The 27405-nt window shown below is 39.7% G+C and overlaps 1 pseudogene; it reads right to left on the reverse strand.

The window, feature by feature from the left end:
- Nucleotides 1-4818: 4818 nt before the first annotated feature.
- The window catches only part of LOC117980953 (dual specificity protein phosphatase CDC14C-like), a 28592-nt pseudogene continuing 6005 nt past the window's right edge, over nt 4819-27405 (reverse strand).

Raw genomic sequence — 27405 nt, forward strand, 5'->3', positions numbered from 1 at the left:
TCCTGAGTAGCTGAGACTATAGGTGCCCACACCCAGCTAATTTTTGTGTTTTTAGTAAAGATGGGGTTTCACTATGTTGGCCAGGATGGTCTCAATCTCTTGACCTCATGATCCACCCACCTCGGCCTCCCAAAGTGCTGGGATTACAGGGATGAGCCACCGCGTACCCTTCTTAACAGGTTAAGTAAAGTAGCTCTTAGCATAGAGCCTGGTAAATAGCATGTACTCAATAAACTTTTCCATTCTTCTAATACGTTTTGTCCTCTGTCACATCAATGGATCTGAATAAACACAGTATTTCTCTTGTTAGTGTCACATAGGTAGCAGCCTGAATTCAAGAAGCCTCATGAGAGACATCATTTGTCACAGAGAGGCTGACTGTGGAGGCAGGTGTCCCCTGTGAGGCTTTCAAAAGCACTAGGAATGACGGATGAATTTTCCAACTTTGCTGTGATTTTACTGACAAGTGAATTTTCAAAGGCTTGTCTGGTATCTGCTTTGCAGATTTTCCCTTTGCTTTTTTATTTTTTATTTATTTATTATTTATTTTTTGGGGGGTTAATACTTTTAATTACATGATTGTAATTATACAATTTCCACTATTCGATGTTTTGTATAAAACTAGTTACAACCCACAAGATTTTCAAATGTGACAATATGTATCAAACTACACACATACGCAAAGTTTACAGGCCATTAGGAAGCTTTATCTTAAAAATACCTTCAGGAAAATAAACATTCATTCAACCAGTTCTCTTGGCTTTAAAAAATACGATTAGAAATATACACTGTAAAAAAAAATCAAGACAATGATTGATCAATACTGATCAGTTACATTTTAAAACTTTTAATCTGTACATGAGTGCAGGTTAGATAAAAGTCTGCAAATTGTTAATAGAAAACTGCAGTACTATCACCGGATGAACATGTCTGTTGACAATTTTACCAGGTAATTAAGGAGGTAATTTCCTGCACAGTATAGGTGAATTGTCCAGTCTTTAAACACATCCGGAGTCATCTCTACTCAGTGACGAGGAGAATACCCTGATATGGGGAAATGGAAGAACAGCAGCTATCCTCTCCAGGGCAGTGTCAGCAGGAGAGAACATTTAAAGGAACAATAAAATGGGTCTTAAAAGTTGCTTGTGATGAGCACTGCTTTCCAAAATGCAATAATGATTTTTTTTTTAATGTAGAAAGAGAAGCTATGTTAACAACAGACATCCAATGAGTGCACTGCTTCTGTGGCTCAGACGGTGACTGGGAAAAGGGAGGGCTCCAGGAGAGCCCTCAGGCCATGCACAAGCCCAGGACATCCGGCCCAGCCCCAGCGAGCACACTGGCCTCGAGCACACTGGCCTCATGACAATGCTTGGGAACTCCTCTAAAACTTGCCTAGGCCCAAGAAAAGACAGAGGTAGCAATCACCCCTGTGAGAGGGCTAGAGGGGAGGGGAGGAAGTAGGTAGGGGACAGGCTAGGGGCATCAAGCTCAGAACGGGGAAATTCTGGAGGCCGGCAGACCCGCGTGCTGCCAGGAAGCACTGGCCACGCCAGGCCATTCTGCTGTCATGAGGCGCTGCTCTCCACCAAGTTCTACAAAAAGCCACGTCCATCCGTACTTCTAGGAACCCAGTTTTGCAGATGCTCTTCCTCCAGACTGTCCTTGACTCTTGATAATTTTGAGTCCCCAGAAAGCTTCAAGGGCACTTAAAAATATTCACTTCTAATTTTAATTCCATTGCAAACTGTCCGTGTACTTTCAGGGCTATTTAAGGCTCTTAAGGGAATCTATCTGACAGACACAGTTTCATGTTCCATAGCAACAAGGTCTTCTATAACAAGGACTCTAATCCCAGAAGATTCTGGGTGTTTGTGGTTTTAGTTGGGGGTGAGGGGAAAAGTCCACTCTCATTCATAGCAGGAAGAACTTTCCATCCCTCAGACCCAGAGACTTCCTGGATTCTAGAGACGGTCCCCATAAGTCTAGAGACAGTCCCCATAAGTGTGACACTGTTGCTATGCACACCATCCCAAGTCATTTGGTTATTACAAGGAATGTTTCTTCACCAAATCACCAATTTTCTATGACTAATTTCAGTGAACCAGTTAAACAGAAGGATTTTTAGAAAGAGTCACAGTGATAGCAATTCTAGGTGGAAACTTGAGCAGGCAACATGAAGAGGCAGTTTATAAAATGAAAAAGGACTGTGGTTCCGCCAACACCCTTCCTTTTCTTGGACGAAACACCAGGAGGCTTGTTCACCGTGAGGGAGACAGTACTCACAAAAGCTGTGGCACCCACATTTACTTGTTCTGATGGGATGAAAAGCCAAACTAAGAAGGAATCAGATGGAAGCACAATTTTCACAACTACCTGGATTACTATTTATGAAGGGGATGGCCTCAAAAAGGGTAAGGGGAAGAAGAAGTGCCCTGACAATTCAATGCTTTATGCATGGCACAGTTTAAATATTTATATTGTCTCAGCTTAAAATAGCAAAAGGAATGTTCCTCCTCCCACCAAAATCTTATTGAAGAGTGGTCTTCCCACAGCCAAGTGGGTCTTTGTGCCTATTCATTTCCAGGGACAGAAAACCACTGTTTTTCTGTGATCCAGTCCCCAGTGTTTAAAAGCTAGCCTGACCCCACCCCGTAGTGCTTGGCAGGGAAAGAGTCACTTGTTTGGCTGAGAATACAGCATCTTCCGTCTCTCCTGATGCCGGTCAATTTCATACTTTCTTCCAAGAAAGTACACCAAAATGGAGGCACTGCCTTTCAATTACTTTTTGCATTAAAGACTTTAACTTGTTTATTCCAACTGCTTTGATTTCTTACAGTTTTCTGAAAAAGGCAGCTTCTTAAAATGGAGTTGCCTCCTGATCTGGCGCACACCTTGTGACTTGGGAGGGCATTTGTTTCCCACTGCCTGTCAACATCTCAGCCCTCCATGCTCCCAGCACAGGCAAAAATGGGTTAACAATCATTAAACCACCCACTTCTTATGGAAGGAACTGAGATGATTACTAAATATTCTTTCATTTTGGGCCCCATTTTTTTTTTTTTTTTTTTTAGCAGCGAAACAATTCTGTTTCTCTAATTTCTTCATGGCACAGACTCTGCTGTGTTCCAGTAGGGTTGCGGGAGAAGGCACTCTGCAGTTACTAGTTGTGTTCCCTAGCCAAAGGCAACAGTGAGATTCAGAAGCAGATCGTTGTTACTGAGATCACAGGCCTTATCAATGACCTTAGGCTGATCTCATAAGGAAAAAAAAAATCCAATGTTACAGAGAAGGACTCTAAAAAAGCGGTAACTTTTTTTTTTAAAGCCGACATTATTTGAGATTGCTGTTTCCAAGGCAAAAAACCAATTGTGTGTTTTTTCCATGCATGGAAGGAAATATGATTTTAATTTGTATGACCGGCAACCAAACAATGGGCAACCTCCCAGTTCTTCAGTCCCTAAAGGACAGAAAAAGGAATGACTTGCAACATCTTCCAACTCTGAAGTCAGTTTCTCCTCCTGAGTCTTCTAAAGCTACCATTAATATTCTCTTGCAAGTTTTAGGTTACCAAGGTATCACCTGGTATTACAACATGCAACAGTGTTTAAATGTGGTTTTCACAGATTCTTGTTAATATAGCACTCTTTGGTGGAAGACAAGCAGCTTGGGTACTTATCAGAGTTAATATTACAACAGTATTACAAACAGTCAAGTGAAGATGATAAAGCCAAATAGTATCAAATTACACAAAGTACCATTTCAGTAATGCCTTTTGTATCTTTACAAATTTTGACACAGGGTCGCAAGCTGAACAGAAAATAAATACATAAAAAACCTCCATCAGATCCTCAATTCTTCTGAAGGCCAGCAACTACAATGCTTGCCATCACAAGGACACACATGCACCACAGACCAGCCAGCTCCCTGGGTACCAGAGGGCTTGGGTATTTACACCTGAGACTAAATTTACAACAGCATTTTTGTCATTCAGCTTGAGAGCTGGGCCTTTCTTTGAGTCATTCTTTTTCGGAGAAAGCCCCCCAAAATCCAGCCATAAACTGGCCCCAAAACTGGCCATAAACAAAATCTCTGCAGCACTGTAAAATGTTCATAATGGCCCTAATGCCCACGCTGGAAGGGTGTGGGTTTACCGGAATGACGGCAAGAAACACCTGGCCCACCTAGCCCAGAGTGGAAAACTGCTTAAAGGCATTCTTAAGCCACAAACAATAGCATGAGCGATCTGTGCCTTAAGGACGTGCTCCTGCCGCAGTTAACTAGCCCAACCTATGCCTTTAATTCGGCCCATCCCTTCGTTTCCCATAAGGGATACTTTTAGTTCATTTAATATCTATAGAAATAATGCTAATGACTGGTTTGCTGTTAATCAATATGTGGGTAAATCTCTGTTCAGGGCTCTCAGCTCTGAAGGCTGTGAGACCCCTGATTTCCCACTTTACACCTCTGTATTTCTGTGTGTGTGTCTTTAATTCCTCTAGCACTACTGGGTAAGGGTCTCCCTGACTGAGCTGGTCTTGGTACATTTGCTTGCACCCAAACTCAAAAGTTCATTACTGAAACCCCAGTGGACATTTTCTCCATTGATTAGCTTCTTAGGTGGAAAGCAACTAAGTCTTTTGCAATTTTGTTTTGTTTTCAAATTGTGCTAATTTCTGTTGCAGTTTTCAGTTCCTAGAGTCTTCCTTCAGTTCTGGTCACAGGTTTTTACTTAATGCAAAACCATTTTAGTCCTTGAAATGGAGAGAAGCAGCTGTCAGGGGGTCCTGATGGCTACTATGTTCTGAAATCTTCGAGTCAGAATAGCAGGATGGGAAGAATGTAGTCACAAACAATCCACCAGATGACAACACTACACAGTGTAAAGGTCAGCACAGCCAGGGGAGATGGGAGAAGAATATCGTTTGTTTTTGATTGTCTTCACCTTTTCAGGGCCCGACTTCTATCACCTTGTGTCACTCCATTGATTTCGTCGTCATCACTGTAAGGTTTGGGTTCTTGCTGGTCTTGATTCTCGACCCCATTTATGGAAATGTCATCAACACCAGAGAGAAGTTTGGAGAAGGCTGCTCTGTGTTGTCCATTCTCCTGCCCCTTTAACGTCTGATGAAAATAGTCCCCTTCCAGCCAGAGGCTTGTTTGCTTCATCACCAAAAACTGCTGCTGAGGCCCGATCACCAAGCCAGGTCTGCAGATCCTTACCCATGCAATGGTCTCGGCTGCTGTCATCCTGTAATGCTTCATGATGTAGCAGGCTATCAGAGTGCCCGTGCGACCAAGGCCAGCTTTACAATGTACTGCAATGGCACCCTCAGCATTTTCACAGATATCCAGAAGTCTTTTGACAATGGCATGAGTAGGGGTGCTGCCATCTGCAAAGAAAAGATCATGGTGATCGAAGCCAGCATCCGTAAAGCGTTTGGCATCATATATCCTTTTATTCAGACGAATAATGGTAGTAACATTGTGATTCTTAAAATATTGAATATAAGTCTCGGGAGAATGTTGGTGGTAACCACTTTCAAGTCTGGCTCTTGAATGAGGTCCACAGAAGGCAATAAATCGGTTGGGTATTATCCAATTTAAATCTCCGTTTTCTGCTTTTTCATAGTGTTCATATTCATCAAGGTTAAATGAGTTGAAATTAAGGAAGCCATACTGCATTGCCTTCTTTACTGCATGAAAACAGGACACAGGAAGGGGAACATCACACTCTGGGGACTGTTGAGGGGTGGGGGGAGGGGGGAGAGATAGCATTGGGAGATATACCTAATGCTAGATGACGAGTTAGTGGGTGCAGCGCACCAGCATGGCACATGTATACATATGTAACTAACCTGCACAATGTGCACATGTACCCTAAAACTTAAAGTATAATAATAAAAGAAAAAAATATTAAAAAAAAGAAAAAGGAAAAAAAAAGAAGTGTAATGTAGAAATTGCAGCTTCCATAGGCAGCATCTCTGAAAGGAATATAGGATTTATATCCAAAGATTAAAATTCTATATGCTGCTTCTGGGGTTCTCCCCAAATATATAACCATGTAGCATCCAACAAGGAAGGCAGCATTTGCTTGTTTTCTCTGATCAGAGCCAGTAAAATGAACAATTTTCTTCCTTAACATTGTAATGGACTTTAATTTCTTATTTATCTTGCAACAATATCTGTAAACCATTGCCAGATTGAGTGGTCCAAAGTCTTCGGAGAAGTTCTCATATTCGAGTTCATTATCTATGTTGAAATAATGTACATTTGATGCACTCTTTGGTCTGCTGTAGAGAATGGCAAAACGAAGGCGATCGGTGATGTCCAGGTACACGTCGTCCTGGGGGTCCCGGCGGCGCGGGTCCTGCTGCGTGGAGCTGCACATCTTCTTCACACCCTGCGAGGTCAAAGAGCAGCGCTGCCAGCAGAGGGGCGCGGCGGCCCAGCTCGACCGCCCCTTGCTTTTCCGCTTCCTGGAGGTGGCCGCAGCCGGTCAGGGAGCAACGACCACGGCCCCGCGCGCGCCGGTCAGGGAGCAACGACCACGGCCCCGCGCGCCCCCGCCGAGGCTCGCGCCAGCGCCGCGCAGGCTCTCAGGACGGCGGGCACAGAGCGGCGTTGCGGGGACTGCGGGAGCCAGCGGAGCCCGGAAGGAGGCGGTGGTGCAGGAGCCAGAGGAGGGGCCCGGCCCACAGCGCCTGCCCCGCTCCCTCCCGCAACCGCCCTCCCTTTGCTTTTTTAAACCACGAGCTGAAGGGCTATATCATACTGACATCAACAAAGTGTTGGATGAATAAGTCATCATGCTCTTGTCATAGCAACCACCTGGATCTTAACCTTCTCTCCAGTCTCTGGAAATTCGGCCAAATAAGTGTTACTTCGAGTGTGACTTTATTACCAAATGACAGTATTTTTGAAGCACTCATTTAGGATCCATTAAAAGTTGGAGGTTGTGACCATTTGATATTGAAAGTCATGCCTGCTTGGAGACAAGTTAATGTTGACATATTGCTCTTTCACCAACTCTCCCAATACCCCAAACTTGGAAACATGGGAGCACAGGATAGTTAAATAGATAGTTTAAAAGGTGGCATTTCTTTTTTCTGTTCTATGTGGGCTTTCCAAAGAAAAGTCTTGGAGAAGCTAAACAATGTGTGTAGAAGATCACACAGGGATATCGCAAGTGATAAATTTTATACCCAGTGTCATCCAAAGCCTATGTGCAGCTTTGCACTCCTCGGCAACGGAACAGGCCTCTCTCCTTCACCAAAGAGAGCTTCATGAAGCTTCATTCCTAAGTTTTGGGTTGGGGGTAAAATAAAGAAGAGGACTGATGGGTTGTTCTTGAGCTTACTACTCATTCATACATCTTCTTGCCCTTTCTGTTTGGTGGGATTTCCCCTAATCATTTATCTCCTTCTGGTGTCCACAAGGAGACCTAAATTCCCAATTAGATAGGCTTTATGAAATTTTAAAAGTAAATGTATATATTAGAATTAGTTTAGGAGAAAGGAGAGAAGAGTAAAAGAAGATAGGTAAAGATTCATATTTGTCCTTAAAGATTCAAGCTTCTGGATGCCACAAATATTTTGATTAATGGGGACCTCAAGAATAATTTTGTTCACCACTGTCCCAATGCTTGCCCCCCATCCACAATATTTCTGTCCAGTGAATGCATTGTATTTTCTTTTTTCCAGTTTCTGTTGGAATACCCATATCTGATAGGAAACACATGTCTGAAGGCATGCAGTGAGGATGTTGATTTCCCTTGCCTTTTCTTATCATTTATTAATAGATTCAGAAACAATTTACTGAATGTTTGCTCTTTGCTAGAGACCTAGTTCTTGCTAAGAAATGCAACCTTTCATACGAGACAGTCTTGCTCTTGGAATTTGCTTGTATAGTCACCACACTATCCATGAACACTTAGACCCCTGTTTATAATAATTTTAAAAATCCTAAAGACAACTGATTAGAAAAGTCACTTCATCCAGGTTGGGCCACTCAGATCCCTTCTTCTATGAGGTAAACTTGAGTCCCAGAGCCCCTCCTTATTCTCTTTGGGGTCCCTGAGTGAAATGCTCATGTAAAATTTAATCTGGGTAGCCATATCTGAAATAAGTGAAAGGTAAGCTGAGAAGGCCATGCTTCTAAGAAAAAATAATAAAGCAGACTCCTAGAGAGAAACAACAATGATTGACCAGAGACGATGGAGACTGTTATCTATCCTTTCAGCCTGAGGTGGTTTCCCTCTAGTTATTGGCATCTGCTTCTCAAGAGATCTTCTCCTTAAGTTCCGGAGATACTATCTTATTCTTCCTTCCCCAGTCCTCCTGCAATTGTCTGGCTAGTCTGAGAGTGTTTGTATCTACAACTCAATGATTTCTGCCTAGATCTTTGTTATTCAGGTAACCACAGGAACAGACTCTTTTGACACACCTGAAAAGATATGTCCATGGCCGCTTCTCTGTGGGAGGAAAGTAAAGGGCTCTACTTTTCTCAGAGAGGTTATTTATTTTTCATTGCTGAATCCCTTTTGCTCCTTCTACCTTTACTGTTGAACTCCAATGTGTGTGGAGGGTGTTGGGCATGGAGAAAGTTTTATTTTCTCACCCAAATTAGCTACCATTTTGACCACCATTTCTGCATAAGTTGGGATATACAGACAACTAGAGGAAGGTTTAAAGAGCAGTCTACTAATTGTCTCCAAGATCGTCTAAACTTTACAGAGTCAAGGCTGTGTGGAAAATAAGCTATTCTGTAAGGTTGGATCAAACAAAAGGGGAGGTTCTCACTGGTCGTGCTTATTGAAAACAAAACCCAACAAATGAGGATAACTAAATTACAATGACCAAATAGGGTGGTCATGATGCCACAGTTACTCCCCTGAAATTCCTGTACCTTTTTACTTATAAGAATTCCAGGAGCTGGGTTCATCACAAACTGATAATGACTATTCCAAGAAGTGCTGTAGCCTTTAGCCAATCATCTGTTAGCTCCTTTCTGTTGACCAATGGTATTTCTGGATGAACAGGCTGAGACCACCTTGGTATACCTCTTCGTTTTGTCCTTAAAAATCTGCTTGTAACCTCCCCAACTGAAAGCACTTCTCTGACGTAGTTTGGATATGTGTTTCCCGGGGTACACTCCTCAAATTTGGCCAAAACAAATTCTTTACTTATGCTAATTTTGCCTTAGACTTTTATTTCAGATCAACATTATGGATGCCTTAGATGGATGTGTTTTAGGTGACCCAGTTGTTCAATGGGTCACCTCCATTCTTTATCTCTTTCTAAAACCTCTTATTCTTCCCTTAGTCTTATTCTTTTAAGTCTTTCCCCCATCCTAAATTCTAGTCCTCATTTTTTGTCTATTTTAGTTACTCTTCCCTAAATACATATCCAATCCTGAATCTCCTCTGAATTTATGGTGAGATTATTATCCCCAGCTCCTCACAGCTGCTTGTTTATGCTCCTGGGGAAAGAGAAACTATGGCATCAGTCATGGAGTCACCTCTGCAGCCTGGCTTTCTCCGTTCCCTTTCATTTGAGCTCCAGCTATAAGCTCGTTCCCAGAAGCTATACTTGCATTGGCGCTTATACTCATTCTGTTCCCTCTATGTAAAGTAAATATTTTCCTACGTTTCCTAATTTTGTAGCTTACAATCCTCTGTCCAAACTTGGTGGTTCCCAGAGTTCTTGAATCTTATTTGATTGTTTGGTCACTGCACCTGAGAATTTGCCGTGTGTAATTCTGCATAAAGAAATACTGTATGGTAATATATTCAACATACCATCTCACATGCTTACCTGATACATCTGCTTGTATGGCTGTGAAGTTTAAATAACTTAAAATACAAAAAAAAAGGGATATTGGATTTGGGAAATACAAGAGTTGTAAAATGACTAATTAAATAATACAACAGTAAATGATTTTATGGCTTCTAGTTATTTTTCAAGCTGGAAATTATTTGGCATATAAGAAAATGCAGGAATTCAAGCAAGATATTTGTCATAAAAGAAAATGATTAAAGTGGGGATTTCATGTGGTTCTTTTATTTGCTCCTCTTGCATTAGAACAATTCAGGAGGTTTGTGCTTATGAGCCGTTTATGACACTTAATTCGTCTTTAAATTAAGGCATATTTTCACTCCAGGATTGTTTTTCCCCTCCATATAAAAATAAAAGACAAGCTTTGTAAGGCCTATGAACAGTTTAACTAAGTTGCTTGCCCTTCATGCCAGTGACAAGTAATGAGTAAGAACTAGTAGGTGTCATTGAGAAAACAGACATTGTCACTCCAGTGTCAATCAAAATTATCTGGTAGTGAAAACTGGACTTTAAATTTTAAAAATCATGTGAGAGCTGCTAGAAAAATTATGAAGAATTGAGTAGGGTCACATCACTCGACAAATCTTCCAATTTCTCTGCCACTGGCTTAGTGTCACCTGTACATTTTCTAGTCTAAAAGAATGTAATAGCCCAACAGGGTCAGCAGCGATATGCACCTCTCCCAAATACATTTCTGTTTACATTCCTGAGGTCCAATTATGATAACAATGACATAATATGAATTCTAAACACATTTGTATTGTTGATATAGTAAGAAATTTTTCAACTAATTAGAAAACTCTACCTTTTAAAACTGCACAGTTAATAAATATAACACATACGCATGTGCTGCTGTTTCTGCTTTTGTTTTTTGTTTTAGCCAAGAGCTAAGCCTATGACTACTACTTCAGGAATGTTTGTCAATTTAATATGAGCTGAGGACCATCGCACTTCTAGCCTTCAAGCTTGTATTCTATCAGGAAGAAGGGATAGAGAAGAATTGGTAGAAAACATTGTATATCTTTGCCGGGCACATGTTTGTAGTCCCAGCTCTCTGAGAGACTGAGGTAGAAGAATCACTTCAGCCCAGGAATTCAAGACCATCCTGGGCAACATAGTGAGACCTTGTCTTTAAAAATAATTAAATACAAGTAAGTTTTAAAATAAAATAAAACAAAATATGTGTTTTTTTAAAAATTGTATGAACTCAACATATGGGTAATTTTCTTCATTTGTTTCATTATTAATGAAATTAAGGAAATACAAATATTCATTTTAATACAGATTTATTACTTAGAAGTGTTTGAACATCTTTACACTATTTACTCTTTTATCACAAACCCTTCATTGCTTTTTATTCTTGGCACCATTCTTAGGAAAATGGAGACCACAGCTCCAGCTTCTCCCTGCAAATCCCCATTTGTGCTTGAGCAGCCAAGTGGTTCACACTTCTTGCCACATTCAGAAGAAACTTCATTCATTATGCCAAAAATAACTGAGAAATAATGAGAATGTTTCCTATAAAGTCTAAAAATCATACTAAAGAGGGGATTCATTTATACTGCTGTTAGGAATTGAATTGTGTTCCTCCTTCCAGATTTCTGTGTTGCAGTCTTGATCCTCAGAACTTCAGAATGTGACTGTATGAGAATACTGGAGTAGGTTGGGCCCATCATCTTATATGACTTGGGTCCCCATACAAAAAGGAAATTTGGATATCTCAACCTGAATGAAAAAAAGATAATCAATATATACCAACTTTAAGGTGAACCAAATGTTAAAATTATCTAACAAAGATTTTAAGGCAGGTGAATTGAAAATGCTCCAACAAGCAACCAACCACAGATGAAAAATATTAAAAAATAATAAACAGCAATACGATAAAAATAATACAAATAAGAAACCAGTATAGTATAACAACTATTTACATTGTATTAGGTATTCTAAGTAACCTAGAGATGATTTAAAGTATACAGGAAGATGTGCATAAGTTATATGCAAATACTACACCATTTTTTTGTCAGAATCTTGAGCATCCTCATATGTTGATATTCAAGAGGGGTCCTGGAACCAATCAATCACCCATGGATACAGAGGAATGACTGTACACAGCAAAAAAACAAAACAAAACAAAACAAAAACTAGAGAGTGTCAGCAAAGAATTAAAAAATTCAGCAAAGACACAAAAACATAAAGAATTTGAGAGAAAAGAGGAGACCAGTTGGGCACAGCTGCTGTAATGTGATAAACAGCTTTGAAAAAGTAGGTAATTTTACTTTTTTATTTGTGGTTACATTAGTTTGCTAGGGACGATCACTTTAATCATTTTTCTCCTGAGTATGATGTCCACCTGTATTTCTCAAACAATTGGCTTATGTCATAATTTCTTGTTTTTCAGATTTTTGTTTTGTTTTGATTTTTGAGATGCAGTCTCTCTCTGTCGCTCAGGCTGGAGTGCAATGGAATGATCTCGGCTCACTGCAACCTCCGCCTCCTGGGTTCAAGCAATTCTCCTGCCTCAGCCTCCCGAGTAGCTGAGATTACCGGCACCTGCCACCATGCCCAATTAATGTTTGTATTTTTAGTAGAGACAGGGTTTTGCCATGTTGGTCAGGCTGGTCTCGAACTCCTCACCTCAGGTGATCCACCCACCTCAGCTTCCCAAAGTGCTTGGATTACACGCATGAACCACTGTGCCTGGCCCTGTTTTTCAGTTTTAAGAATTGTCTATTGACTTGCTGCTATGCAAAATGAGGATACCATTGTTGAACACACACATACTCACCACCTCCTTTCATTTTCCCAGGGTAGTTTTGGATTAGAGCAGTATCCTATGTTACATTTCTAGGATAAAATGTATATTATCTGCTTCTGAGTAGTGGAATATATTTTGAGTTAAATTACTTCCTATATACATTTCTTATATTACCACCTTACCTTATATTTTTTCTTTTCTCTTTCTTTTAAGCTTCTTCATTGTTTGCTATCCAAGTTACAGTCTAATTTGAGATTTTCTGAAGATTGATCACAGTCTGTCATTGGCATTGGGAAAAGTGGAATGGAAAAAGTCTTTTTGCTTTTTTAGTTTTGTTTCCATTTTGAATTCCATACATGTGTTATTTTGATAAAAATTAAAATGTTGTCAGAGAAATAAAAGCAATTACTAGGAGCTTAGAAGAAGTTAAAACTTTTTTAAGTACTTGAGATTATTATATGCTCCCACTGTCCACCGATTTTATAAAGAGAAGTTGAGGACCAGAGAGACTGAGAAAACAGCACCATTCCACAGTTAGGGGAGCCAGGGCTTCAGCCCACATCTGTCTGACTTCCAGTCCAATCTCTGTGCAATACCATAATGAGAGGTGGGGGAAGAAGGCAAGGGTGACATGGGTTGGCATGCTGTCTGTTCAGAGGATACCTTCCAGGCTTGCAGAACAACACTGTGATAAGCCATCATGATTCAATTTGTAGCCAGAAAGGTAATCCACGTCACAAGGATGACAGGGCTGAATTACAGAGGGTTGGGAGCTTCTATCAGGATTAACTGGTCACCTGAGTAGAAGAAAAGACACTCAGCTGTGAAGCAAAATGAAACAATTACGATAAGAAGGCCCCGCTCAGGTTTACTTGCAACTATGAAGTACTGTTTTCTAGACTTGAGCTTAGTTTGGGCAAATTAGCAAACTTATATATAAATGAACAAAGGAAGACCCTTTCTTGATAAAAATTGGTCAAAATCCAGTGCCATGTGTCTTCCTTGCTAATGTTAGTTTACTTCAAAAAGGGGTTATTTATGCTAATCTTCCATCCGTCACCCCAAGTCAATTAGCAAAGTGCGCAATTGCTTCACAAGTAATGCCTATATTATAAAATACTCTCTAATACCTTAAGATGATGTATGAATGTTGGGGTTTTATTTGTACCTCTCACTATCCCTTTATGTTACAGGCAATAATACAACAGGCCATTAATGTCTATTTAGTAATTGCTTGTTTATTAAGCACTTAACTGAAGTGCTTCTCATTAACACGGGGGGAATTTAAATAAGAAAATAATAGGAAAATAAATTGTTGACAAATGGATGTCATGGCATATGGCTACTGTTGTCAAGGCTTGCAGTGATCAGCATCTCACCTTTTTTCTTCTTTCACATACTTATCACATTTCTTTTGTGTTCTAGTATCTGAACTAGGTGTTGGGGGTGCAGAAATACTGTACAAGCAGTCCTAATCCTGAGGACACGGAGGAAAGAGCCACCAACTGTCTGTCTTCAGGGGAAAGGTAATGCTTTAGTTAAGCTTGAGTGGAAGTTAAGCTTTAGTTAAGCCTAGATGTTAAGCTTGAGTGGAAGTTTTTCCAGAGAATAGGGTGGAAAGGCTCACTCTGAAAGGGCACAAGGCTACACCAAGGCTTGTTTCCTTTGCCTCTGAAGTGTCCAGTCATCATGAGCAGGTCTTGCTACGGCACTAAGTGTTTTATCTATGAAAATATGATTCTTTAGAAATATTTTTCCTGGTGGTTATGACAAACTCCTTTAAGATTTTAATGGAATATAATTTACTTCACATATGTAGGCTCTAAGGCAAGCTTGTCCAACCTACAACCCGCGGGCCGCATGTGGGCCAGGACAGCTTTGAATGCGGCCCAACACAGATTCATAAATTTCTTAAAACATTATGAAATTTTTTGCAATTTTTTTAAAGGTCATTAGCTATGATTACTGTATTTTATATGTGGCCCAAGACAATTCTTCTTCTTATAATGTGGCTGAGGAAGGCAAAATCTGAATACCCTGCTCTAAGGCTAACAGATCTTCATATAAATCCCAAATCCTCTGCTCTTTACCATGTGACTTCAATGTACTAAATCTACTTGAAATTGTCTCCTCATTTTGAAATTATAAATAGCATAGCCTATGTGCTAGAGTTATGCTGAGTATTAAATGATAGAATGATAGTAACTAGCACACTGTTTTTCATCTCATTTTGCTTTATTTCATGTTACTGTGTTATAATATCTAATGTGAATGAAAAATAAACAAGATTTGGTTCTTTGCAAAGAAGAAAGTTCTAAAGCCTTAGAAGTTAGTTTCAAGTTTCTATGACCTTTCAGAAATGTATTCATGGATCAATAGATACATTGAAAATGGATATTTATGAACATCATTGCGTAAGTTCAAGAAAAAGAGAAAAAAGTGATATTGACAATGGCTGAATATTGCATGATGTCTTTCCTCATAGAATCAGAGTCATGAAAGTATTTCTGAGATGAAGAAATATTTCTGAGACCGGGCCTTGATATAAGCTGTAACAAGGCTAAAGTAGCCCTTTCTCTGGGCTAGGGACACATTAAGAATCTGGAAATAATATGCATATAGTAGCTGTTTAGGTCACGCCTGGCAAGTATTCTGGGTATATATTTCCTTTAAGAACATTACCAGTGAGATTGGCTTGGGTGCTATTGATTTGGCTGGCATTCATCAAAAAAAAAAAATGAAGAAAAGTAGACAAAGAATTTAAATTAGGGGTTAGATCTGCTGAAAATTATAAGGCTGAGATTTCCTTTTTCAGTGAAAATAACTTAAGAAGCTTAATTACTAAGTTAGGAATTTCTAATGTTCACTCAATTCCAACACACACACACACACACACACACACACACACACACACACACATACAACTTGAAGTTTTCTCCTCCAAATACTTACAATGTTTTATAATTTGAATGCCACTCCAATAAATACGTTCCTGAAACTGTTCTGAATCTTCATTCCAGACCCCTCTTTAGCTAGCTGAACATTCCCAACGAGTGAGTAAGTCCAATATGGTATTGATTGCTGTTTTGGTGTTAGGTATTAAAAAAGATTATCATTATTGAGAAGAAACTAGTCTCTCACTTTGCCCTGTTGGACATTACCTGAATTGTAGCCAAGAGTAGCCTTCAGAATCTGTGTGTGAGGGTAACCATGACCTTGAGTAGCCATCTCTGAACACTGCAGGAAACAGGAAAGGAGCCATGTGAGGTAGAAGCTCACATTTTTCCACAGCACTGATTTTTGGCTGCTGTTCACCTTGCAGTCTCTTCTGGGAGGCTTCACCGATCCAGATAAATGATGGTCTCTGCTAATGTTACATGTTAGAAAAGCAGACTGGGGGTTGGCCAGGATAGCTGACCAGAAACACCAGTATTATAGGTCACCTACTAAATTCCAGCTCTAATGATATACTTTTGGAATAATACAAAGAAATTTTCCGTTACTTAATGGCAATTGATAGATTGCTTATTTTACTTTTATTTGAAACGTTTCAGAAAAATTCCATCCATGTAGGCTCCAGGACAGAGTGGGCTCTTCTCATGATTCCTCTAAAATAACCTGGCCTGGACTGGACACTTTTACCTATCATAATCCCATTATTTCAGTGTCTGGCCTGTAAGCTGATATGTTCCATAATGGGCCTGCACTTAGCTCTTCTATGAATCTCTTAGTTCTTGATATTCTTTCATATTTATGCATCATTCTCCCCTAAAGCTCATAAGCCACCAGGATGGTACAGTGTATTCTCAAAAGCATCTAACCATGCTCAGCATTTAATTGTCATATAAAATGCTCTCTAAATTACAGAGGATGATAATTCATATTTTAGCTTCAAATTATCTATTTTGAGAGGGCTAAAGTAAACAATTTTATATGCAGATGATTATTTAAATAGTAATTGATTTGTGGAAAATATAACAACTTGAAAGTGGAATATGAGTTGTAGTCTTTGTTTGGCCTGAAAGTGTCCAAGCTGTAAGTTATAGGAATAGTCCATGTAAATCCAGCTCATCTGAAGCTCTTTTACTAATTCACTGTGCAGCATAAGCCCACCCACTTTGTCCCCATGTGATTTAATCACCTACGTAGATTGAAATTACTAGATAAAACTCTTTCCAATGGGAACACGGTCAGGCTCCTTGTATAAGAATTTAATTTTCTTGATTGCGTTGAATGTAAAATGGAATAACATTAAGTAGAGTACTTATTTTTACCACTGATATAAGGACTCCAGTTTCAGCTCAGACATGTAAAGACCTGGGAAGTCGTTATATCTGCCCCACAGCAACAAGAAATCTGAGCAAAATGAAAATCAATGACTTTTCTTGGACCCATCAGGAAACTGAGTTTGTAGCGTTTGTTAGTCTGCATTGCTATGAAGGAATACTTGAGACTGGGTAATTTTTAAAGTTAGTTGGTATATTTTGGCTCATACTTCTGCAGGCTGCATGGGAAGTGTGGTGATCTGCTTCTGATGAGGGCCTCAGGAAGCTTACAATCATGGCAGAAGGTGAAGGGGAGCCATTGTCATGTGTCAAGAGAGGGAGCAAGAGAAAAGTGGCTAATTTTGTGTTTTTAGTAGAGGCAGGGTTTCACCATGTTTGTCAGGCTGGTCTCAAACTCCTGACCTAAGGGATCCGCCCCCCTCAGCCTCCCAAAGTGCTGGGATTACAGGCGTGAGCCACCCTGCCTAGCATGGTGGTGCATGACTGTAATCTCCGCTACTTGGGAGACTGAGGCAGGAGAATCACTTGAACCAGGGAGACAGAAGTTGCAGTGAGCTGAGATCATACCATTGTACTCCAGCCTGGGCAACAAGAGCAAAACTCTGTCTCAACAACAACAACACCACCAAAAAAAAAAAAAAAAGAGAGAGAATACGGGAGGTTCCCGTCCTTTTTAAAAAAACAGATCTCGCATGAACTACTACAGTGAGAACTCACTCATTATTGTGATGACAGCACCAAGCCATCCATTAAGGATCTGCTCCCACAACCCAAACTGTCCTCACTAAACCCCACTTCAAAACTGGAGATCACATTTCAACATGAAAATTTAAGGGGTCAAACATCCAAACTATATCATAGGGAAAAGTGACATCCTGACATCTGGAGAGAAGGCCCCAGCATTTTCTTATCTGAAACAGGAGCCACTGTATATTATATAAGCCAATCAAAAATTAAAAATTGTATAGAATTTTTGGAGGCTGCGGGTGGGCTAGTGTGAGAATGTGAAGCTTCCAAGGGCTGTATTCCTAGGAGAGAGTTCCACTCTCTTGTGAGCTTTTTGTCCAGGAACTCACCCAACATTTACAAAGGGGAACAAAGAAGAACCTAGAAAAAGTTCATCCCTCACTCCTTTCCCCACATACACAGTAGTGCTGGCTGGGGGTGGTGGAAGAAGCTCCACTGCCAAATCTACCCAGACTATTTCCAACTATGTACTTCATGGATAAAAGGCTTAATCTGGAGGGGAAATTATCAAAGTTTACCCTGAGACACTGGCTTAATTTATTAAACTGAAAGATGGAAATAGAGATCACCACCAAATCTCTAACCAGAAGCATAATCCCAGTTTCCCCTAAGCAACCAAAGTCTCAATCTGCAGGAGAAAAGGCTTCAAAACCACTGCAATTTGGGAAAAAGAAGAGGATCAATAAGATGAGGAAGAATTTTTACCCCAGGAAAAGGGACAGGAATAGCTGTGAAGGCTACATGTCCAGGACTTAGGTTTTGATACCTGCCAAAATCTTCAGCTAAATGTGAACATCAAATAACCTTCTTCTTAGCCAGGACCACCACCACTGTAAAGAACAACAGTAAAAGTAGCAGTGGAATACAACTGTGAAGAGGCACATGGGGAGACTCAGTCAAGTGGGAGCCAAAAAAGGGCACCAATGGAGTGGCCAGAAAGCGCTGGTGCCCATGGCACAAACAGTTTCAAATGCAGCTGGTCTTCTGACTAGATTAACATCCGTCTCTACATTTAAGGCCTCACACAAGGAAACTTGTGCTTTTCTCCCAACATATAAAATCCATCTAATATCTGCTGTTCTTTTCATGTCTAGCTATAACCAAAAAATTATAAGGAATATTGAAAAGCAAGAAAAAAGTCATTCAAAGTGACAAAGCAATTGGTAGAACTAGACAGAGCCATGACACAGAGGTTGGAATTATCAGACAAGGAATTTGAAAAAGAAAACTCTGCTTAACATGTTAATGGCTTCAATGGAAATGCTAGACAAAATGACAACACTCAGTGCCAGGTGGATAATTTGAATAGAGAGATGGAAATTATAAGAAAAAATCAAATTGAAATACTGGAAATAAAAATATAGCAATGGAAATGACAAATTCCTTTGATGGACTCATTAGTAGACTGGACATTGCTGAGGAAAGAATCAGTAAACTTAAACATAGGTCTATAGAAACTTACTAAACTGGAAGCAAAGAGAAAAAAATGAAAAACAAAACTGGAACACTAACAGAACATCCCAACACTGTGGGACACAATCAAATAGTGTAACATATGCATAGTTGCATTCTGAGAATAAGAAAAGGAGAAGGGAGTATAAAAAAAATTGATGAAAGAATGGCTGAGAATTTTCTAAAACCAATAAACCAAACTACAGGCCTAAGGAGTTTAGAGGAAAAAAAACAGAATTAATACTGAAAACACACACATACACACACACACACACCCCATATCCTATTCAAACTCCCCTGAAGCCAGGACAAAAAGCAAATCTCCAAAGAAAGTGGGAAAAAAAAAAATCATGCTAGTCACAGAGGAACAAGGATAAGAATTACAGCAGACTTCTCATCATAAATTATGCAAGCAAAGAGACAACGGCATGGCATACTTAAAGTGTAGAAAGATAAAACAGAAAGATAAACACAAAAAATCTGTCATATATAGAGCAAAAATATTCTGCAAAAGTGAAAAAGAAATAATGAAGGCTTTCTCAGTCAAACAAAACTAAGTGAATTCATGGCTAGCAGATATGTCCTAAAAGAAATGGGAATAAAATGGAATCACAAACATACAAACACAAAATTTAAAAATAAATGTGATCTCTGTCAGCATAGGGCAAGATCCCTTCTTGTTCTAGTCTCCAATATGTAACAGAAGGCCCACTCTCTGATCCCAGCAGGAACTTGGGTGCCTGTTCTAATTCCAGATAAGAGATGAGAGCTTTTGCATGAGCTGCAGTCATGAATCCAGGGGATCAGCAGCAGAGATGAGACATCAAATCAGGAAATAGTATTCATGATGGAAATTAAATTGGGAAACAATAGGATGTCACAGAGACAGGAATACTAGAGTCAAAAAAGGAAAATAAATGTGGATGCAGAGAAGTACTGAGATCTTGGAGGCTTCCAGAGATGAGGGGGTCTCTTCTTAATGACACATTTGCATAAAGGAGTTGAATCCCCTTCAATGAAGTTATAGAAGTGTCATATCCTAAATGCATATCAAAGAATCATCTTTAATTCCTCAGATTGCTCCTCAGCTTCTTTCAGTCATTTACAATTGGTATTAACATCTGTTGCTCTGTAGCTTCTCAGTCTAATTCATTTTAATTACTTTATCATGCTCAGTGAACAGATTATAAAATATTGAGTACCTAAATAAAAACTAATTAATGATTCTATTGTCACAATTCAAAAACAGTGGTCAAACAGGGAAACATTTTCTGATATATTTAATAACAGTGTTAGCAATTTTTACGGTAGAATAAATACTAAATATCCTTTAGGGAAATGGCCCATTATTCTTTGATACCTTAGAAATAACACACAGAAGAATCCTCATAGATAGATAAAATCTATAAGTGTTACTGCTGTATTTTTAATAAAATATTCCCACTGATATCTAAGATAGATTCTTGACTTAAAAGAGTGACAAAGACTTTATTCTGATTGGCTGTGTTGAGTAGAATGGTACAGCAAATAAGTAGATTAAGAAGAGAGGCAGAGAATGAACATGGTTTATGGTACTTGCAAGACTCAAAGCTTCTGTGTGCCACAATTTCCTTATCTCCAAAAGACAGAACAAAAACAACTGCTGGTCTTCACACTGGGACTGACCTTAGAGTGGAAAATGACCTCTTTAGTTTCAGATAACAAGTTTCCAATCTTGTTCCAAGATAAACCAGTTTACTTAGCTTTTCTATTCTATGAGATGTCTGTGAAGTAAGGACAATTATGCCTTCCTTATAATTTATGAATGAAAAAGGCTGTATCAGTTAATAATGCTTTCAGCTGTGTGGAGCCCAGAGCGACTCTGACTTTTTCCTTAACAAATATGGCTTTACTTCCCTCATTTCCCAGGGAGCCCAGAGGCAGCTGAGCCAGGGTCGATGTAGCACATCCACATTAAGCTTCCCATAACTCTGAGTGAAGTGGGTGGGTTCATGGCCCCAGAGTCACAATTTCTCTGATCCAATTCTAACATCACATCTGCATTCCAAGCAGGAAGAAGGAATAGAAAGAGAGGCAGCAGCAGCGTTCTGTGAATGCTGGACTGAGCACATTTATGTTACGTGACCGTCAGAAGCTACACTGAAGGCTGGGAACATGAACACTTAGCTTTTTCTATCTTTATAATAAAATCACAGTAGGAAAAGTGGAAATTGGTGAGCCAATTCTCCTGACAGAAAGGAAGCCAAGGGCAGGGGAAAGCAGTAGCCTAAACCAAGAACTAATGGGAAAATAGGGCATACCCTAGAATATTGGAAGGGGGGCAGTGATTGATGGACTAGATATTTCTTTCCTCTGAAGGAAGAGAGCACCTGGGTGCATCTGGGATGGACTGGACAAAACTGGAAATCTTATTTAGAACCCAGCTGCAGGTTGCTGCTTTTCCTGAGAATGATGAACGATGCAGGTAAACATTTCAAAGTATCAGTACCAAGCCCCCACCTCATCCATTTTCATAAAGACTTTCCAGAGACCTCTGACCTGACTTTACCTGTGGCTTTAATCCTCATTCCTACATTGCTCCTGACACAGTTTCCAACCTAGTGCACCTGCCTAGGTTTGCCTAGGCTGGCACTTCCACCATTAACATCTGGGCACGATGGCAAAAGTTTTCAGGCCATAAAATGTGGACTTTACCCTGTGGGAAATGTAGGTTTTAAAGCAAGGGAGTAGAGTGAACACATTTGAAATTTAGAAAGCTTCCTGTGTGTTCTCCACGTGTGGAAATGTATTTGGATGGGTGAAACTGGGGGATGTTACAATTCAGGTAAGAGATGAGAGCTGAGCCAAGGTAATGTTAGGGGAGTGGAGGGGAAGGGTATGAGAGACAGGAGGTCACTGTGCATTTGTTGTGGAGGACTAGGGTGTAAAGCTGGTCAAAGATGCCGACAAGACTTCAAGTTGAGTGGAAGGTCCAACTTTCACGGTAGGAGAAACAAGCTTTGGAAGAAAGATATAGAGTTAAATGACAGACCAGATAAGTTGAAATTGCCTCTGGAAATGCAGGTAGATGTGTTCCCCAGAAAGCAAGACATATGGTGACTGAAACTGGCAATAAATGATGTTTCTTTCTGGATGGAATTCCAGAATTTGAAGAAACTAAGGCCGAGGAAATAAACTGTGGAACATTGATATTCAACAGGCAGGCAGATGAAAGTGAATCAGGAGAGGAAAGTAAAAAGTAGAGAAGAGAAGGGGAAAGGTTAAAAAAAAAAAGAAAAGAAACAGATGCCACAGAAGTCAAACCAGGAGAGAACTTCTTTGTTTATCTCATAGGATGGTTAAATGTTAATAGCATGTAGTGGGTGAGAGAATAGTCTCCAGAAATACACTGTGTGCTTCAAATATTGCCTTTACCATTTATTAATTCTTTGATTTGAGGCAAGATATTTAACTCCAATGTTGGTTGTGAGTGTTAAAATAGTTAATACAAAAAAGTAGGTAGAACCTTGTAAGTGTATAGTTGAGTGTAAATAGATAGCAGTCAGCAAATGCAACTTAATATTATAAAAGATGCTATAACTCCCTTTTAGATGGTGAGATTCTTAACATGAAAGTCCATTTTTTCTTGTCATTGCTGTAGCCTCAATACTCAATGAAGGAAACATTGTTGACACTGTGTAGTTATTTTAATATCAAAACAATTGTTTTTCACTTCCAGCATTTGAACAAAAGAGAGAAAGAGAAGGAGAGGGAGAGGAACTAGGATGTATAAAACCTATGCTAATGTTTTGTGTTGTTTTGTTTTTAAGTGCATTTTAGCTATGTTTTTCAACTTCTCTTGGCCGTATGTGTTAAAAATCCTGCATTTTTTTCCTAATGCCAGGAAAATCTCTAGAATTCAGACCACTGAGAGACATCCACTACTACCACAGGGGTCACCATCTTCTTTCCTTTGCCTTTAAAAATTGAAGTGTAATGTAAATACAGTGCAATGTGGAAATCTGAAGTGTGCATCCAGGTCAATTTTTAGCTGTCTGACTTTCAATGAGATAAAGATACAAACTGTTTCTGTCACTCAGAAAGTCTTTCCATCCTTTTCCCCAGTCAGTCTTCACAGCAGAACTATTCATTATGCTGACTTCTGTCATACCATGCTCTACATGTTCTTGAATTTCATAAATTGACTCCTACACCACGTACTTTTCAACTCCACAGAATGTTTTTGAACTTTACTCATGTGGTTTTATGGCCCGTTGTTCATTCCTTGTCATTGCTGTGTAATATTCCATCGTGTGATTTATGACGATGGGTTTATCGAGATGAAGCAGCTGTCCTTTTCATGAGGGTTGATCAGACTGTACTGTGCAATCACTAAGAATGTGGGAGTTCTTGCAGAATCATCCCACTCCTTTGAAGATTCCTGACTTCCAACCACAGAGTTGATCATCATGTGACCTGGTTCACAGAAAGAAAAAAATAAAAGGGATTTGGGGGTGGGGGTGGGAAGGAGAGACAGCAGCACTGTCCATTTGTTTTCTCTGAGGAGTTTAAATACCCTTCTCATCATCCCCTTGTTTTAAGGAACAATAAAGAATAACTTTCTGGGTCCCTTGAGTGTTTTCATTAAGTAGCCACAGAAAGTGCTAGCTAGAAAAGTCTATAGCGACTTATATACAGAAGTGATAACATTCTAAAATGGGCAGTTTTGGCTTAGGGGTGGAAAATAGTTCTCATATCTCCTAATCCAATACCTGTTTTTGGTGAAACTTTGATTTGGAGAACAGCTAGGGTCTAGCTGTACCCTCTTTTAAGTTATTTTATGCCCAAAGTCCAGCCTAGCCCTTGTGGAGTAGACATCTGTCAGGACAGCTGCCTGGGGGCTGCATGCTGGAGACGGAAGGAGGCAGAGGTGCAGAGAGGGACTACACATTTACCTCTGAAATGCTCCCATGAAAGATTATCTGGATTTCTGCTTAAAAGTAGTTTATTTATAAGATGAACTAGCTGAACTTGATATAACTGCATATATTCATTACCAAAATTTAATGTCATCTTTCCAAGCTCACCTTTTAATTTGCAATCAAAACACGAAGAAATAGGTTTACAAATGTAATATAAACACAAATGTTGCATGTAGTTGCAAAATATCAGCACATTATAAAATTGGACATACTATATGGCTTCATTTGGATGAAATTACTTTAATTAAAATGAGAAAGCATTGAATAATCTTAGAAGTCTGAATGTGCAGCAAACAGCAGAATGGGTGAGAGTGAGCCTTCTGTAATGAACTCTCCTGACCAAAGTGGGACTTAGTGGCATATACAGTGATCCATCAGGGGTGCCATCTGTCTATGGGAATTCATTGCTAAAGTAAGGTCCTCTTAAGTTAATTTTTCAGGGTTCCTTGCACAAAGGATAGGTCTTACCAATGATGTATTTGGAACACAAAGCTCAAATACTTCATATATGAAACAATAAAATGACTTAAATTCCCTTCTCCAATTTTATGAAACAAACATCACTTGAGATGCATTATCTTAGGGGAAAGAAAACTGCGCACTAAGCACTTACCATATGCAAGATACAGTGTTGAACATCATCGAATTATATGCAAGTGATATCATTTTGTTTTTATGACTACTATATAAATATTAATATTCTCAGTTCACAAATGAAACTAAGCCATGTTCTTGGGTTATATAGATACCAAAGATCTGTTTTTCACAGTCAGGAATGATGTGATTCTGGGCTTGATCTTATTCCCTGAACTTCTGGTTATTTTTACTATAGAAGCTTAAAGAGAAAAATCAGTTAAATCTTTGGGAGCAGAAAATTTTCCTTATGAATATGCATGGCCTTATCTCTCAATGCCTTAGGTAGGGACACCTATTTGTCTTGGAAATGAATGGTACTAGTTTTCTTAATAGCAGGACTAATGATGTGTGGCTAGAACACAATCAGAAACCATACTAGTAATAAAATCATTGTGTACTTTATCATATAGTTCTTTGATATGCATAGTCAACAATGTACTGAGAATGAAAAATGGTGCTTCACAGGTAGGACTAGTCTCCTTACAGGAAAGCAGAAGTACAGGATAAAGGTAGAGCCAAGATAAACATTCCTAGGATGTCTTAGGCAGAGGGTAAGAAGAAAAGGGAACCGAGGCAGCAATTGAGTTTTGAAGAGTTTATCTGGACTCTGGAGAAAGGAAAAGAAGTCAGAAGGATGCTATTGGTCTAGGAAATGATAATATTTTATCATGATTATGCTTATAATGGTAAGGAAGGCAGAAACTGGAGATTATGGCAATGATTAAGAACAAACGTATTCGGGCCAGGCGCGGTGGCTTACTCCTGTAATCCCAGCACTTTGGGAGGCCAAGGCGGGCGGATCATGAGGTCAGGAGATCGAGACCAACCTGGCTAACACGGTGAAACCCTGTGTCTACTAAAAAAATACAAAAAATTAGCCGGGCGTGGTGGTGGGCACCTGTAGTCTCAACTACTTCGGAGGCTGAGGCAGGAGAATGGCGTGAACCTGGGAGGCGGAGCTTGCAGTGAGCTGAGATCATGCCACTGCACTCCAGCCTGGGTGAAAGAGTGAGACTCCATCTCAAAAAAAAAAAAAAAAAAAGAACAAACATATTTATATTTATAGGGAATGAGGACATGGGAGAAGAAAAAACTTGAGATTATGTCAGAAGGAATTAGGTTCTAAAATAAGTTTAAAACTTCAACTGGTAAGCATTTTGGGGAACAGAGCTTCAAAGCATCACCCTCCAAACAGGTTACTAAAGTAAGAGGTAGAGACCATGAGAGCATAGAGAGATAAGGCCCAGTGCTTAGGGAACTCATTTGCAGGAGATCAAGTTGAGTGTAAAAGTGCAAACCAGACCATCATAGTCAGTGCATGTCTGGCAGTAGCCCTCAGTTGTAGATTGCAGGTGTGGAGGTAAGCATGGTTTTAGTTTGATATACACCAGGATACAGATTGCTATTAAATAGAGAGAGTGAATAAGAATCAATGGCTTTATTGTGTCATCACAGCATCTCAATTTTTAAAAACTACCATGAATAAAGCATTAATAGGAAAGCCAGCTACATTGCTCACATGCTGCATTTTATTATTCATGTAACATTTCTGATTGGCTAAAACATTTCAGTATATCAGGCAATATACCCAGTTCTAGAAAGACAGAAAAACTAGTCACAATTACTGGCTTACCATCCAATGTGTGTGTTTACATGAGGGGGGAGAAGAGGGAGACCATACAAATACCGTGCATGTGTCAAAGGAGCTGTGATGTACAGAGTGTGGAAACACCAAGGAGAGAAGAGCTAGTTTAGCAGCTGCGGTAAAGAACGGAAGTAGTCACTGAGCTTCCCATCCTCCACCAGCCTCCAAGTGCCCTATGATTGATCATATATAACCAACACCTTAGTCCCTCACTTAGCTGATCAATTTGTAGTGTCTCCACATAATAAAATATCAAAGAAGAAAGCCACGATAGTCTGATGAAACACCATCTTTTAAGGACAACTATTTGTTAGCATCTAAAGGCAGAGTTTAAAACATGGTTCTTCAATCTGTGCTCTAATATAGACAAATGAGAAGACATTAATCTAATAGGGCAGTGTGAGTCCATTCCTCGAACAGCAATGTGAACAATGAACACTTGGTCCACACCAGTACACCTGCCCACGGCTGAACTTCAGAATTATTTGGAGAGTTTGATCTTCAAAGTGTAGCTCCTTAGGCTTTATCATAGACTTTCTGAATCAGGAGTTTCAGGAGAAAGTCCAAGGGTCTGCAGTTATAGAAGCCTCAGAAGGAGACACTGATGCTCAGCCTAATGGAGTGACCAATGTTCTAGGAGGGTCTTAAAACTCAGACTGAAGCACCATGGCTATCTCTGTGGATTCTATCCATCCTGGAGCTGTCTCAGCCTCTGGTTTCCCTGCTCCTGCAATCCTGATGCAAACCTGTTAGGGCATTCTTTCTAACTGGATCCTCTGATTATGCTATGTGCCTTCTCAGAGTTACTCAGTTTCCTCTGATCTATAGATCTGTTCAACACACTCTACACATTCGCCCTGCCTTGCCTTTGGCTGTGGCATTATGCCTATCTGTCCATAATGACAGCCTAGTTCTGACAGCTGACTCACATGAGCTAACTCTTACTACCCTGTATTCCATGTTGTGACAACATTTGACTACTAACCTACTTCATAGTTCCTATATGGAATCATAATTTTCGTTTTTGAATATTATAAGTATTTGCTGTATGAAAGAATGAATTTTTTTTCTCTGTGGCCTTTTCTGC

This window comes from Pan paniscus, chromosome 6, assembly GCF_029289425.2.
Source record: "Pan paniscus chromosome 6, NHGRI_mPanPan1-v2.0_pri, whole genome shotgun sequence".
NCBI lineage: Eukaryota > Metazoa > Chordata > Mammalia > Primates > Hominidae > Pan > Pan paniscus.